Source organism: Zingiber officinale, chromosome 1A (assembly GCF_018446385.1).
Source record: "Zingiber officinale cultivar Zhangliang chromosome 1A, Zo_v1.1, whole genome shotgun sequence".
NCBI lineage: Eukaryota > Viridiplantae > Streptophyta > Magnoliopsida > Zingiberales > Zingiberaceae > Zingiber > Zingiber officinale.
In genome coordinates, this window is record NC_055987.1 from 185933271 (window position 1) to 185944949 (window position 11679).

The 11679-nt window shown below is 36.3% G+C and overlaps 1 long non-coding RNA gene across 1 annotated transcript; it reads right to left on the reverse strand.

The window, feature by feature from the left end:
• Positions 1 to 3711: 3711 nt before the first annotated feature.
• On the reverse strand, positions 3712 to 4316 carry LOC122013372. Its single transcript, XR_006120568.1, has 3 exons — positions 4128 to 4316; positions 3860 to 3978; positions 3712 to 3772 (listed from the first exon to the last, which is right to left on the reverse strand). It is a non-coding gene; the product is annotated as an uncharacterized LOC122013372 (long non-coding RNA).
• Positions 4317 to 11679: the final 7363 nt, after the last annotated feature.

The following is an 11679-nucleotide window of genomic DNA, read 5'->3' on the forward strand; positions in this document are numbered from 1 at the left end:
ACCACGTTGTCTTTTTTAAATTTTTATGCGGAGCCACCGCCTTACATATGAGTTTGTTGCCTTTTCCAACTTACTCCTAACAATTTTCGAAATTATCAAAGTATCTCCATTTTTTTTAAAGGTCAACCCGACCGACAGTGTTCCTATTATATTCAATAATATCTATGAATATTTGATGTGGTCATCAAACTCATTTTATGTAATAAAAGTCTTCCAATTCTAGAAAATTTTAATAAAAACATCAATAAATATCAGCGTAGACAAGAAAGTTTTTATTTTTCTAGTTGGCTTATCCTCTTCTTCAAGTCATATCCTTGTCCAAAATAACTTGGTTATTTTTTTTAACATTCATTTCGCTATCACACGTAGGCACGGTAACATTGAGAATGGAGTGGTTAGGCTGTTTGATTTTTTTTGGGACGCAAAAGTCAAAATGACACTCCCAATTAAGTAAATTTAAAATAGGCTGTTCAAAAAAAAAATTAAAAAGGCACTCCATAAATTATTTTATGTTGAAAAAATCTTTACATTCAACTACCTAACATGTAATACTTAATATAATATTATTGTAATAGGGTAACAGCTATTTAATATCTTTTATAGTTGTAGTCGTTATATGCAATCTGTACACGTTATAATAGTTAATTGTAGTTGGTACAATAATTTTAGAAATAAGAAATAATATCGTAATAACTACTCTATAATAATATTCGATAAAAGATATTTTAGAGATAAAAAATCTCCTATAATAATGTCTGATAAAAGATATATTATATTGGATAAAAATATTTTAGAGATAAAAAATGTAAGGAAATTTTCTTTTTTCTTTTTTAAGTCATTTTTTTTAATGATTCCTATAATTTAGGAGGTCTTTTAATTTTTTTTTACTAAAAATTAGCGATTTCCCAAATTGCGTAGGTGGTTATGTATTTTTGTAATCGTGTAGGTGGTTTTGGGATTATCCAAATCACTTAGGGTGTGTTTGGTTTGCACCGTTTTCATTTTCATTTTCTGGAAAACGCGCGTTTTCTAGAAAACAGAAAATGACTTTTTGTCATTCTCTGTTTTTCTGGAAAACGCGCGTTTTCTAGAAAACAGAAAATGACTTTTTGTCATTCTCTGTTTTTCTAGAAAACGATAACCAATTTTTTAGAAAACGCGCACGAAAAACGCAAACCAAATACCGTTTTTCAGAAAATGCGCGTTTTCTAAAAAATGAAAATGAAAAATGCGCATACCAAACGCCCCCTTAGTCTCTCATGAATTTATTTTTCATTTTATCTTTATAAAAAATTACATGTGTCGTCGTGTGATCGTCCAAATAGGAATGTTGTTTAAACGATAGGCCTAGGCCACATCTCACCAAACTATTCACTTATTTTCCCGTAAAAAAATTTCGACACTGTCTCGCTCCCGCTTCATTGGCAAAACAAAAAATCCTAATTCCCATCGATGATAACTATTTAAAAGTCTACTTTTACCTTATCGGCCTACCTCAATTTAGTGTTCACTGACGCTTTTACTAGCCTGACTCACGCCTCATCGACAAAATTGAGAATAATAGCTCTCACCTCTTCACCAACGTCGTGTGCTCTCCCTCTAATATAAGACTTCCATCCCTTCAGCTAGTGTTTATTCACCAAAATAAATAAGTCCGTGTGAGGGTTGACTCCAAGGCTACATAAAACTTTGCAAGTGAAATTATTTTGATTTATGTTGTCAAAAATTTTAAACAAAATATATGCTTAGTTTAACTTAATTTCATAAAAGTTATGTGATTCAATTAGCTTAAGTAGTATTGTCACGCTCCGGAGAAGTCTCTGTCCGAAGAAATTTTGGTAGCATCTCCCCTGTACGGCGGACAATCTGAAACTTTTCTACAAGCACTATATACCTCAGCCACATGCGGCTGGAATAATACAATAAAAGAAAACAAACACCACGCAGTTAATAATAAAGCAGCCCACTCGGCTGTACCAAAACCAAAACACAAAACTGCTAGCCGGCTAGGCTTACACAACCAATAACAAATACAAAACACCACATAACAACATCAACCCTCCAAAACTAAAACATGAGTACAGAGCTAAACAAACTGATACATAAAACAAACAAACATACATGAAATCGATAAGTCTTCTGATGTGACGTGGGGACCAGCAGACAGGATGCTCCAAGCGACACCATAAATAACCTGGTACCTGAAAAAGATAGTATCAACGGGGGTGAGTTCAACAACTCAGCGAATACCACTGGACATGAGTAGTAAGATATATCTAACAGCAACAAACATGGAATACAGCTTCCTAATCATATATAGGGAATACGCAAAACTGAAAGGTAACTGAGGAAGCTGTACTCACCAGGAACTCCTATCCAGACAAAAGGGTCGTCAAACCGAAAGTGTCAATAATCCTGTATGCAAGTCAAAGGTATGCATCCAACCAAAATGCAGCAACCAAATGCAGCAAACACAATCACAATAATATAAATACATCAATGCATATGATGCTAATGATGCGTCCTGGTCACCCCTGACGCCAGTCAGTCCTCTCACACACAAATGGCGAGACCGAGTGGGTAGGGCTATAACAACCGTGCACTCTGTCGTCACTGCTCCTGATGAGTGACCGAGTGGACGGGATGCTGTCGGAGTACTCCTGTCCTGTGACCCCAAATCATAAATGGGGGAGCTCAATGCTCTCAACTCCCGGTACACGATGACGGGGAGGTATCTCTGCCGGCTACCACGCTGAGTCACCTGACCAACGGAGCCATCTGCCGGCTACTACGCTGCTACACTAAATGCCAGCGGAGCCAAACAGAGCGGAACTGACTGTCGGCTACCTCGCTGGGTCATGTGACCAACGGAGCCAAACAGCAGAACCGCCACACACCTGCCTGATATACCACTAAACCATGAGTGGGGGTGTGTGCAGTACATGTAACTGGCGATGGGCTCAACCATAGTGGAGCCGACAATCGCACAGCATGCAATCATGATGCATGTCACTATGCATAACAAAAACTGATCAACATAACCATATCCATATATACAAAATGGGTACTGTAAAAGCGATGGTCACATACCAAAATCTATAGTACACAGGTCAGATAGAATATCAAAAACCTATGTCCTGAACATAATAAGTATGGAATATCCTGATCAGCATAGAAAAATCCATATATACATAATATGGGTACCACAGTATCAGTAGGTCAATCCACGAATCTAGGGTATACAGATCCTCTATGGTATAACAACCTAGATCCTAAACATATCCTCCTTCCATAACATATGTACCAACAATATACACAGATCAAAGAATCAGAGTCTAGGTACACGAATCATATATGAGATACAAATAGAGGTACACAAGTCAGGTATGGTATAAAAACCTAGGTATCAGATAATCTAGATACACCTGCCAGAAATAAAAATCCAGAACCTAGTCCTAACCTCAGTAGAGCATGGTATGTCACTTTAGAAACTAAGATACTCATGGTAATAAAGTACTCATGGCAATAAGATACTCATGGTAACAAATCACGAGATATCAGCACGGATACATAACAAGCGACAAACCTAACATGCTATGGATATCAACCAGTGACATACCAAAGACAAACATGTTCATTGCTTGCAGCTATAAAGTACTATGCATATCCAAATGACGATATCATAAAAGATAAGTCAAGAGGTACCCGCCTTCATACGCATGTCGTATCAACCGTCCTCAACAAGTCCAAGAGATCGCATCCAACTCAAATCCTTCACATCAATTTAATCCAAGAACACATAAACTAAGTCTATAATCCATTAGATTAGACTACACATTTATCAATGCTAACCACTCACCAGAATTGATGGCTCCACCAATGACGTATAGCTGGTATAACTCTCTGCCAGCGTAGATGAAATCACTGTCCCTCCCAAATCTGAGGACTCTACAGTTGCCTCACGACCGAAACATCCTCCTGTCGATAACAATGGTCAACACTAAGAGAAATTACTGCCCAACCAAACCATAAACTCTAAATTAGCAATCCCACACCCAATCATCAAAATACTGAGATGAGATGCACAAATCACAACTGAAATCCAGCAGTAAAATAATCTCCCTTACCACTTTAACCACTGCTAGGGCACGGTACAACAAAACGGGACCACAAGAACGACTTGAATGCTCTGCTTCTGTCCACGACCCGAAGAAGAAGATCAGTGGTCGGAGAGAACTCCAATTCCAGTGACTGTCCTAGAGGAGAGCAGCAACCACGACCGGTAGTGAAGAATCAGAAGGGGAAAATGGGCTTGGTGGTGGTTGTCGGCATCGGAGTGGGGCGTCGGCTGAGGCTAGGGCAAAGGAGCGGCGGCGGCTGTGAACCCAACTAGGGCACGGTCCTCTCCCCCTTTGGCCATCACCTAGGGCAGAGGTGCGGCAGTGCTCGGGTGGCTCGCGGCTAGGGCACAGGGCAGAAGAGGGGAATACAGCCGTGAAGACAGCTAGAACTCGCGGTGGCCGGCGGCAAAGACCTAGGGCACAGCGGCGGCTTGAGTACCGGCGAGGAAAAGTGGCGCGATCGGGAGAAGAGAGGAAGATGACCGGCGCTGCTCCGTGCGTCACCGGCGGCAGTGGCGATCGGCACACAGATCAGAGGGGAAGGAAGGTAGCTAGGGCAGAGGAGGAGAGGGGTTCGGCCTCACCGAGAAGAGGAGGAGATGAAGAGGGGGAAAACCGTCGTGACCGGCGGTTAGGGCATGGAGGAGAATCGGGCGGCGTCGGGGAGAAGAAGAGAAGAGGGACGGGGTTGGCTCGGCAAGGAAGAAACGGCGACAACGAGCAAATAAAAAGAAATAAAGAAAATAAAAGGAAAAGGATATATAAACATTTCCTCACTTAAATAGGGTAGCCTAAATAGGTTTTTCCGGATTCCCGTTTTTATCCCCGTCAACTCGTCAGTACGAGCTCCGAAAAATTCCAGAAAAATTTTCAAAATTTCCAGAAAAATCCCTTATTAATATTCGCCTATTTTCCGGTATTTTACAAGTATGATATAGTTAAGTCATCGAGCTTAATAAAAAAGAATACATTATCTCAGTATCATCATCTACTTAGTAGTTATTTGTTTACAAATGGTTTGATCTGTACCATCAATTATTATAATTATTAGTTGTCATATTTAGTTTATATTTAAGTTTGTTTATTATATCCAGATGAGCTAGCTATATAATTTATTTTAACTCTTATGTCATATATACTTATTATTAACGAATTGTATAATGGAGTGGTACTGGTTTTCTAAATAGTTTAACTTAATTTAACAAAAGTCATATTATTTGATTATTTATTTATAAAGCTTTAATGTTTTATTTGTGTACTGCAGTAAATGTAAACATCTATATTAATCGCACGGCCAGGGGCTTCTTGGTAGAATTTATATGCATTGAAAATAGAAAATTATGAAAGGAGTGACTTAAAGTCTTCTAAGTATATAATGATCCATAATGTAAACATCTACATTAAGTTGTTGAGGGAATATTTCTATAAAAGTGGAACAAGAAACAAAATAAAATCTTATAGTTAAGACATTCAACCAAAGTATGCATGGTTTAAAATCTCATGACCTCAATTGTGAGGATAATGATAAGAATACCAAGAATATGAGGAGAAGACCGAGAACATCGATTCTATCTGGATCAAAGAGAGGGGGAGAGCCTTGCGCCGACGCCGACGAGGTTCCTTAAAAATCCCACCGTGGACTCTTCCTCTAGCATTTGTGCTGTCTAATTAAGCTAAGAGATCAACACAGAGGAGACAAGAGGACCTAGATTCCAGACGGTGGCATGAATGAGCTGACAGGAGCTTCTTAACGAGCAAAGATCCCATGAAGTCAGTGGTGTTGGTCGGTTGGAAATTTAATGTAAATAAGAAATTAAATCTGTTTCTTAAATCTGGATCATTGATCAAGATTGAAAAATTTTGTTCATCCAATTTGAAAGGTTTAAGTGTTTTTGGATGATTCAATTTTATTCATTGATTTTTAAAAGATGACATCTAATGAAGAGATAGTGTGCCTCTTAAGAAATGATGCGATCTACATCATTCAATTCAAAATGGATGGATGAAATCTAATTGAACTAAGAGATTTTTATACCTCTTCATTTAATATAAATAAGATCATTCACATCCTCATTTCAATCATTTAATTCCTTCCATACAAAACAAGCATTAATACATTCCCTACTTGCATTGGAGAGTTTGAGAAGCTTCTTCGGTTCAAAGATATTGCGATTTGCAGTGCTACTATCGCAAGATAAAGTCATTGTATCTTGGGAGACGATTGTCGTATTCTATGAGCATCATGTGCAGGGTAAATTCGTCTTAAAGAGATAAAGTCTAAATCTAGTCTCGACTTCGCCAAAGTGGTGTTATACCATCATTCTATCCGCGCTCATATTGCACCACAATCATATACCAATATAATTTTAATACAAATTTATTCGTGCATCTTAATGGATTCATCATCGATGCCTTTTGTTCCACCGATACATAGCGAGAAGCGAGAGAAGTTTGCAAGTATAGATTTCAAGAGGTAACAACAAAAGATGTTATTTTACCCAACCACGTTGAACCTTGTGAGGTTCATACGTGAAGATGCACCCTCCATATTTCAAAGCTAGACTAATAAACATAAGAGGGCGGCATATGATGCTTGAGGACATAGTGACTTCTTATATCGAAATTAATTATATCCTCAATGGGTTGGACAACATGTTATACAATATGTATATTCCAATGACAACTGCAAAGGAGTTATGGGAATCTCTCAAAAGGAAGTATTAAATAGAAGATGTTGGACTGAAGAAATTCATTGTCGACAAATTCTTAGACTTAAATATGATTGACAACATGTTATACAATATGTATATTCCAATGATAACTGCAAAGGAGTTATGGGAATCTCTCAAAAGGAAGTATTAAATAGAAGATGTTGGACTGAAGAAATTCATTGTCGACAAATTCTTAGACTTAAATATGATTGATTCCAAAACTGTGACAACTCAAGTCCAAGAGTTGCAGTTGATCTTACATAATCTGCATGCTAAGAGCATGACAATGAATGAGTCCTTTCAAGTTGCTATGATAATCGAGAAACTTCCACCTTCATGGAGGGATTTAAAAAATTATCTAAAGCATAAGCAAAACGAGATGGAACTTGAGGATCTGATTGTAAGGCTACGGATTAAAGAAAACAACTGAAAGCAATCAGAATCAATACAAATGTCTGTATTTGCAAAGGTAAATTTGCTAGAACCAAAAACTAGTAAGAAAAGAAAGTATCCTGACAAAGGGTAGAGCCAAGGGAGGGCCAAGAAGTTCCAAAAAAGATGCCACAATTGTGAAAAATCGAATCACGAAGGCCAAAGACTGTCGATGTCTAAATAAAGTCACTCAAGTGCACATGACTAAAGATAAGTCAGTGTCAATAAATATTTTAAAATTAGACATGACTGCTACTGTATTTGAAGCCAATTTAGTGGACAATCCAAGGTAGTGGTGGGTCCATACTGGTGCTACACGACACATTTGCTCTGACAAGGTCCAGTTTTCAACTTATACCTCTATTAATACAAGAAAACTAATCATGGACAATTCTATAACTTCTAACATTGTTGGTCTTGGGAAGGTGGTACTAAAGATGACATCAGGCAAAGAAGTGATACTAATTGATGTACTTCATTTTCTCGACATTTAGAAGAATTTAGTGTCAAAGGTCGGCTCTTGTCAAAGCTAGATTTAGGCTAGAGTTTGAGTCAAATGAGTATGTATTGACAAAAATTGATCAATTCATAGGCAGAGGGTTTATAGAGAACGATTTATTCAAAATGAATGTAATGGTTGTATACCGTAAATTCAATGACAATAAAATTATAAATTCTACTTATTTGGTCAAATATTTCAATTTATGGTGTGTTAGACTTGAACATGTAAATTATAACACTTTGCGATGACTTATGAATTTAAATTTATTGCCAACCATTTAATATTGATTCAACATATAAATGTAAAATATGTGTCGAAGCTAAAATGACAAAATTGTCATTCCATTCAGTGGAAAGAAGCACGACCCCTCTAGAATTAATTCACAATGACATATGTGATTTAAAATTCATGTAAACTAAAGGAGGCATTAAGTACTTTGTTACTTTGATTGATGAAGCACGACCCCTAGGTCGACCCGACGCCTACTGTTCCCTCTACGGGGAACGCGTCCTCACCTACTCCCCTCAGGAAAGATTGCCTAGTGTCAGTCCGGTCCTCCAGACCGACTGGACTTTTTGCCTAGGGTTACCACCCCCTAGGACCTAGGGTTACCACCCCCTAGGGTTTTTCTCCACCTAGGGTTACCACCTCCTAGGACCTAAGGTTACCCCCCCTTAGGATTTTCCTCCACCTAGGGTTACCGCCCCCTAGGACCTAAGGTTACCACCTCTTAGGATTTTCCTACCACCTAGGGTTACCACCCCCTAGGACCTAGGGTTACCACCCCTAGGGTTTTTCACCTGCCTAACCGTAGTTAAGACTTTTCTGCAATCTCATTTAAGCACATTAGATAACAAGAAATCTTAACTTTGAATCCTTTTGTCATTATCAAAACTTAGGTTTGATCGTCGGATGCTTTCCCCACCAACAATCCCAATGTCTTCAGCAGTGAGGAGCAACTGCTTGGATAAATCAAAGAGTATAACACGTGCTAGTCTCATAGAATTGATAATATCCAAACTCATCACTTCACGACTAGGGATTGTTTCAATACATTCATAATTGCACATATAGAGATGCTCACTAGTTGTGATCTGATCACAAGTTCTCTTATGCTATGAATCGTATTGTGAACATATAGTAAATGAGTTTAAGATCTAATTATATACATAGAGAATGTACACTTAAATAGTAAATTTTTATTTATCTAATAAATAATACATACTATAAGACGATAGCCTTAAGACGTCTCTTAAATATAACATTTTGTTAAATGGTTTCCGTTAAAACTCTTCCACCTGAGAGGTGTTGACCCTCAAAAGCTTGTTTTCCACAAAGAGGTGGCAACAGAAATGGGTAGGTAGGTGACCTTTTCAAGCACTAGCTACTTTCTCTCCTTATATTTCATTAGACTTATTTGATATCCATATACTCACATTTTTTTGGTTGAGAAATAAGTCTTTTAGTTTCCTATAAATGTTGAACATCATATCGCTCACATACCATGAGACTGTTATATGTAATAGATACTTGGATCTAACTCTCTCAATTTAATGAATGAAACTAGAAAGTTTTATGTAATTTAATTAAATACAACGAGTAACTATTTGTCTATATTTCATATTAGTTTGTAGAAGGGAGAAACTTCTCGTGTATTGGCTTCTCATGTATAAATGAACATTATAAACCAAAAGTTTCTCTCTTTTATCTCCCTTAGGTTTTAGCATTCACTTCATCTCCCAGTGGAAGAAAGCTAATTATATTATAGGAGAGCTTGTGGTCTCTCTTGTACAAACAAGCAATAACTATCAATCACTCGTGGGGTTTATAGAACCTTATTTCATTAATGATTGAATTAAATATATATTGAATCTACCTCTGAAATCAATCTAATTTAAACATGATAAATTTTTTCTTGATAAAATAAAATTCCCATGAAATTCATAGAACCTTGTTTGGTATCAATTGAATTAAAACATGAATTCAATCGGGAGTTGAGATGAATCTAATTTGAACGTATTAAGTTTCTTATGTTAAAACAAAATAAATATTTGACAATTTTTTATACTTTCCTAGCTACTTCATTTGTGCTAGAATGGAGCGACGTGCACGACTTTTAATTATACAATAGTCTAACTATATGAGATGCTTGTTATAACTTTTACTTTTCTCAATTCTCCACTTATGACTATTTTCCTAGCTGGTTGATGTAAATGTAACTTGTGATTTAGCCGCTAAGCATGGTCCATGTAGAAATTGATGTCAAAAAAAATAGTCATCTTTATTGATAAATAAAAAAAAAAGGTTATTAGAAAATAAAGAGTACAAAGTCTTATATAATGAATTATTAGAAATCTAAACCGTAAATTAAAAAGATAAAAGATTAAATTGTCCTCGAGATTATAAACAAATAATTCTAATTATATAATATTCTAATAGTCCACAAATCATTTAATAACCGTGTACCAGTCTACTTAAGGTGCTTTCATTTGTTCTACTCTTTTGTGGATACATGTTAAAATTTTCTAAAATAATTTATTTTTTGTGGTGTTGTGAAGTATCATCGATCTACTCTCATACAAAACCTTTATATTTCATTTTTGTTGCGTTTAGGCGATATAAACTATGATAGTTAGTTCTGAATCACTATGGCTATAATGCAAACTGAGAAATATGATTGCAAACTAGAAGATAACGCACCAAGCAACTCAAGGGCTAAAATATCCAAAATGGAAATCATATTTCGTGAGGCTTGTGATCTTTCGTTGACACTTATGAATAATATAATTGGGAGGAAATGTAAGAGAAGACAAGGGCATAATTGGATTCTTTGGTTTTAAGGCAATGGAGACTAAAAATTTCCCCTCCATATCTCTTAAATTGGTCTTTGTAAACTAAGAAGTCCTAGTTAACAATCAGGATGTTATCTAGCATAAAGATATTAAATGTGTTACCTGAATATGTTGACCAAAGTTATCTTTGCAATATCACAAGGTGATTATCTATGCATTGATTACACTATTTGAGTTTATTTGGGTTTTGCCAGAACTTGAAGTACAATGAAATATTTGGTGCATATACTTTTATTTATTGATTTGCTCTTGATAGTTTTCTAGTGCATAAAATGATTTTTCTAGCTCTCCACAAAGTGGTGTGTAAGTCACCATCACTATTTTTCCACGCTTCTTAAACTTTGACTGTTGAATAGAAGTATTAGGCATTTTAGCCTGCTTGGATGTAAAATTCTTAGTTTTTTTGAATTTTGGACTTTTTTTTGCATCATAATGATTTGCTTAGTCTTAAATTATAGCATTTTGTGCATTATCCTTGCTCAATAAGTTTATTGGTGTAATTCTGTATTTTATCAAACTCTTATTTCCTATGTACTCGAGAAGACCAAACTTCCGTGACTCTCAAGTATACTATCTTGAAAATGGAACTGCAAGACTTGGATTCAGGTAGTATTTCATATTTAATTTGCTCCACAAATCATTCAACATCTGGATTTTCGAAATATAATGTATTATAAAACCTTCTAGGACAAGAGGGGGAGAGTTTTTGCTTCCTGCAGTTGGTATTGCTTTGAAGGTGCTTTATCCTAAACTTGAAATTATAATTTTTTTTGGTTCTTTAAATTGCTTAGTTTTAGTATAAAATGAAGACTGCTTGTCGACTAACTGTAAATCATTTAGGGATGTTCTTTGCTAGGAGTTTTTTATTATACCTTACTGATAGTGTGGTAATTTAACATACAATTGTAGCAGTAATTATGTGTATTCTCATGTTTAATGTTGTCATCATAGAGAAGAACATGCAATGTATCATTTGGGTGGGGTTGTTTAACAATGGTTTGCCACCGTTTCTAGTCTTGATATGCTTAGATCATATATCATCTATCTGGAGTAAGTGCATT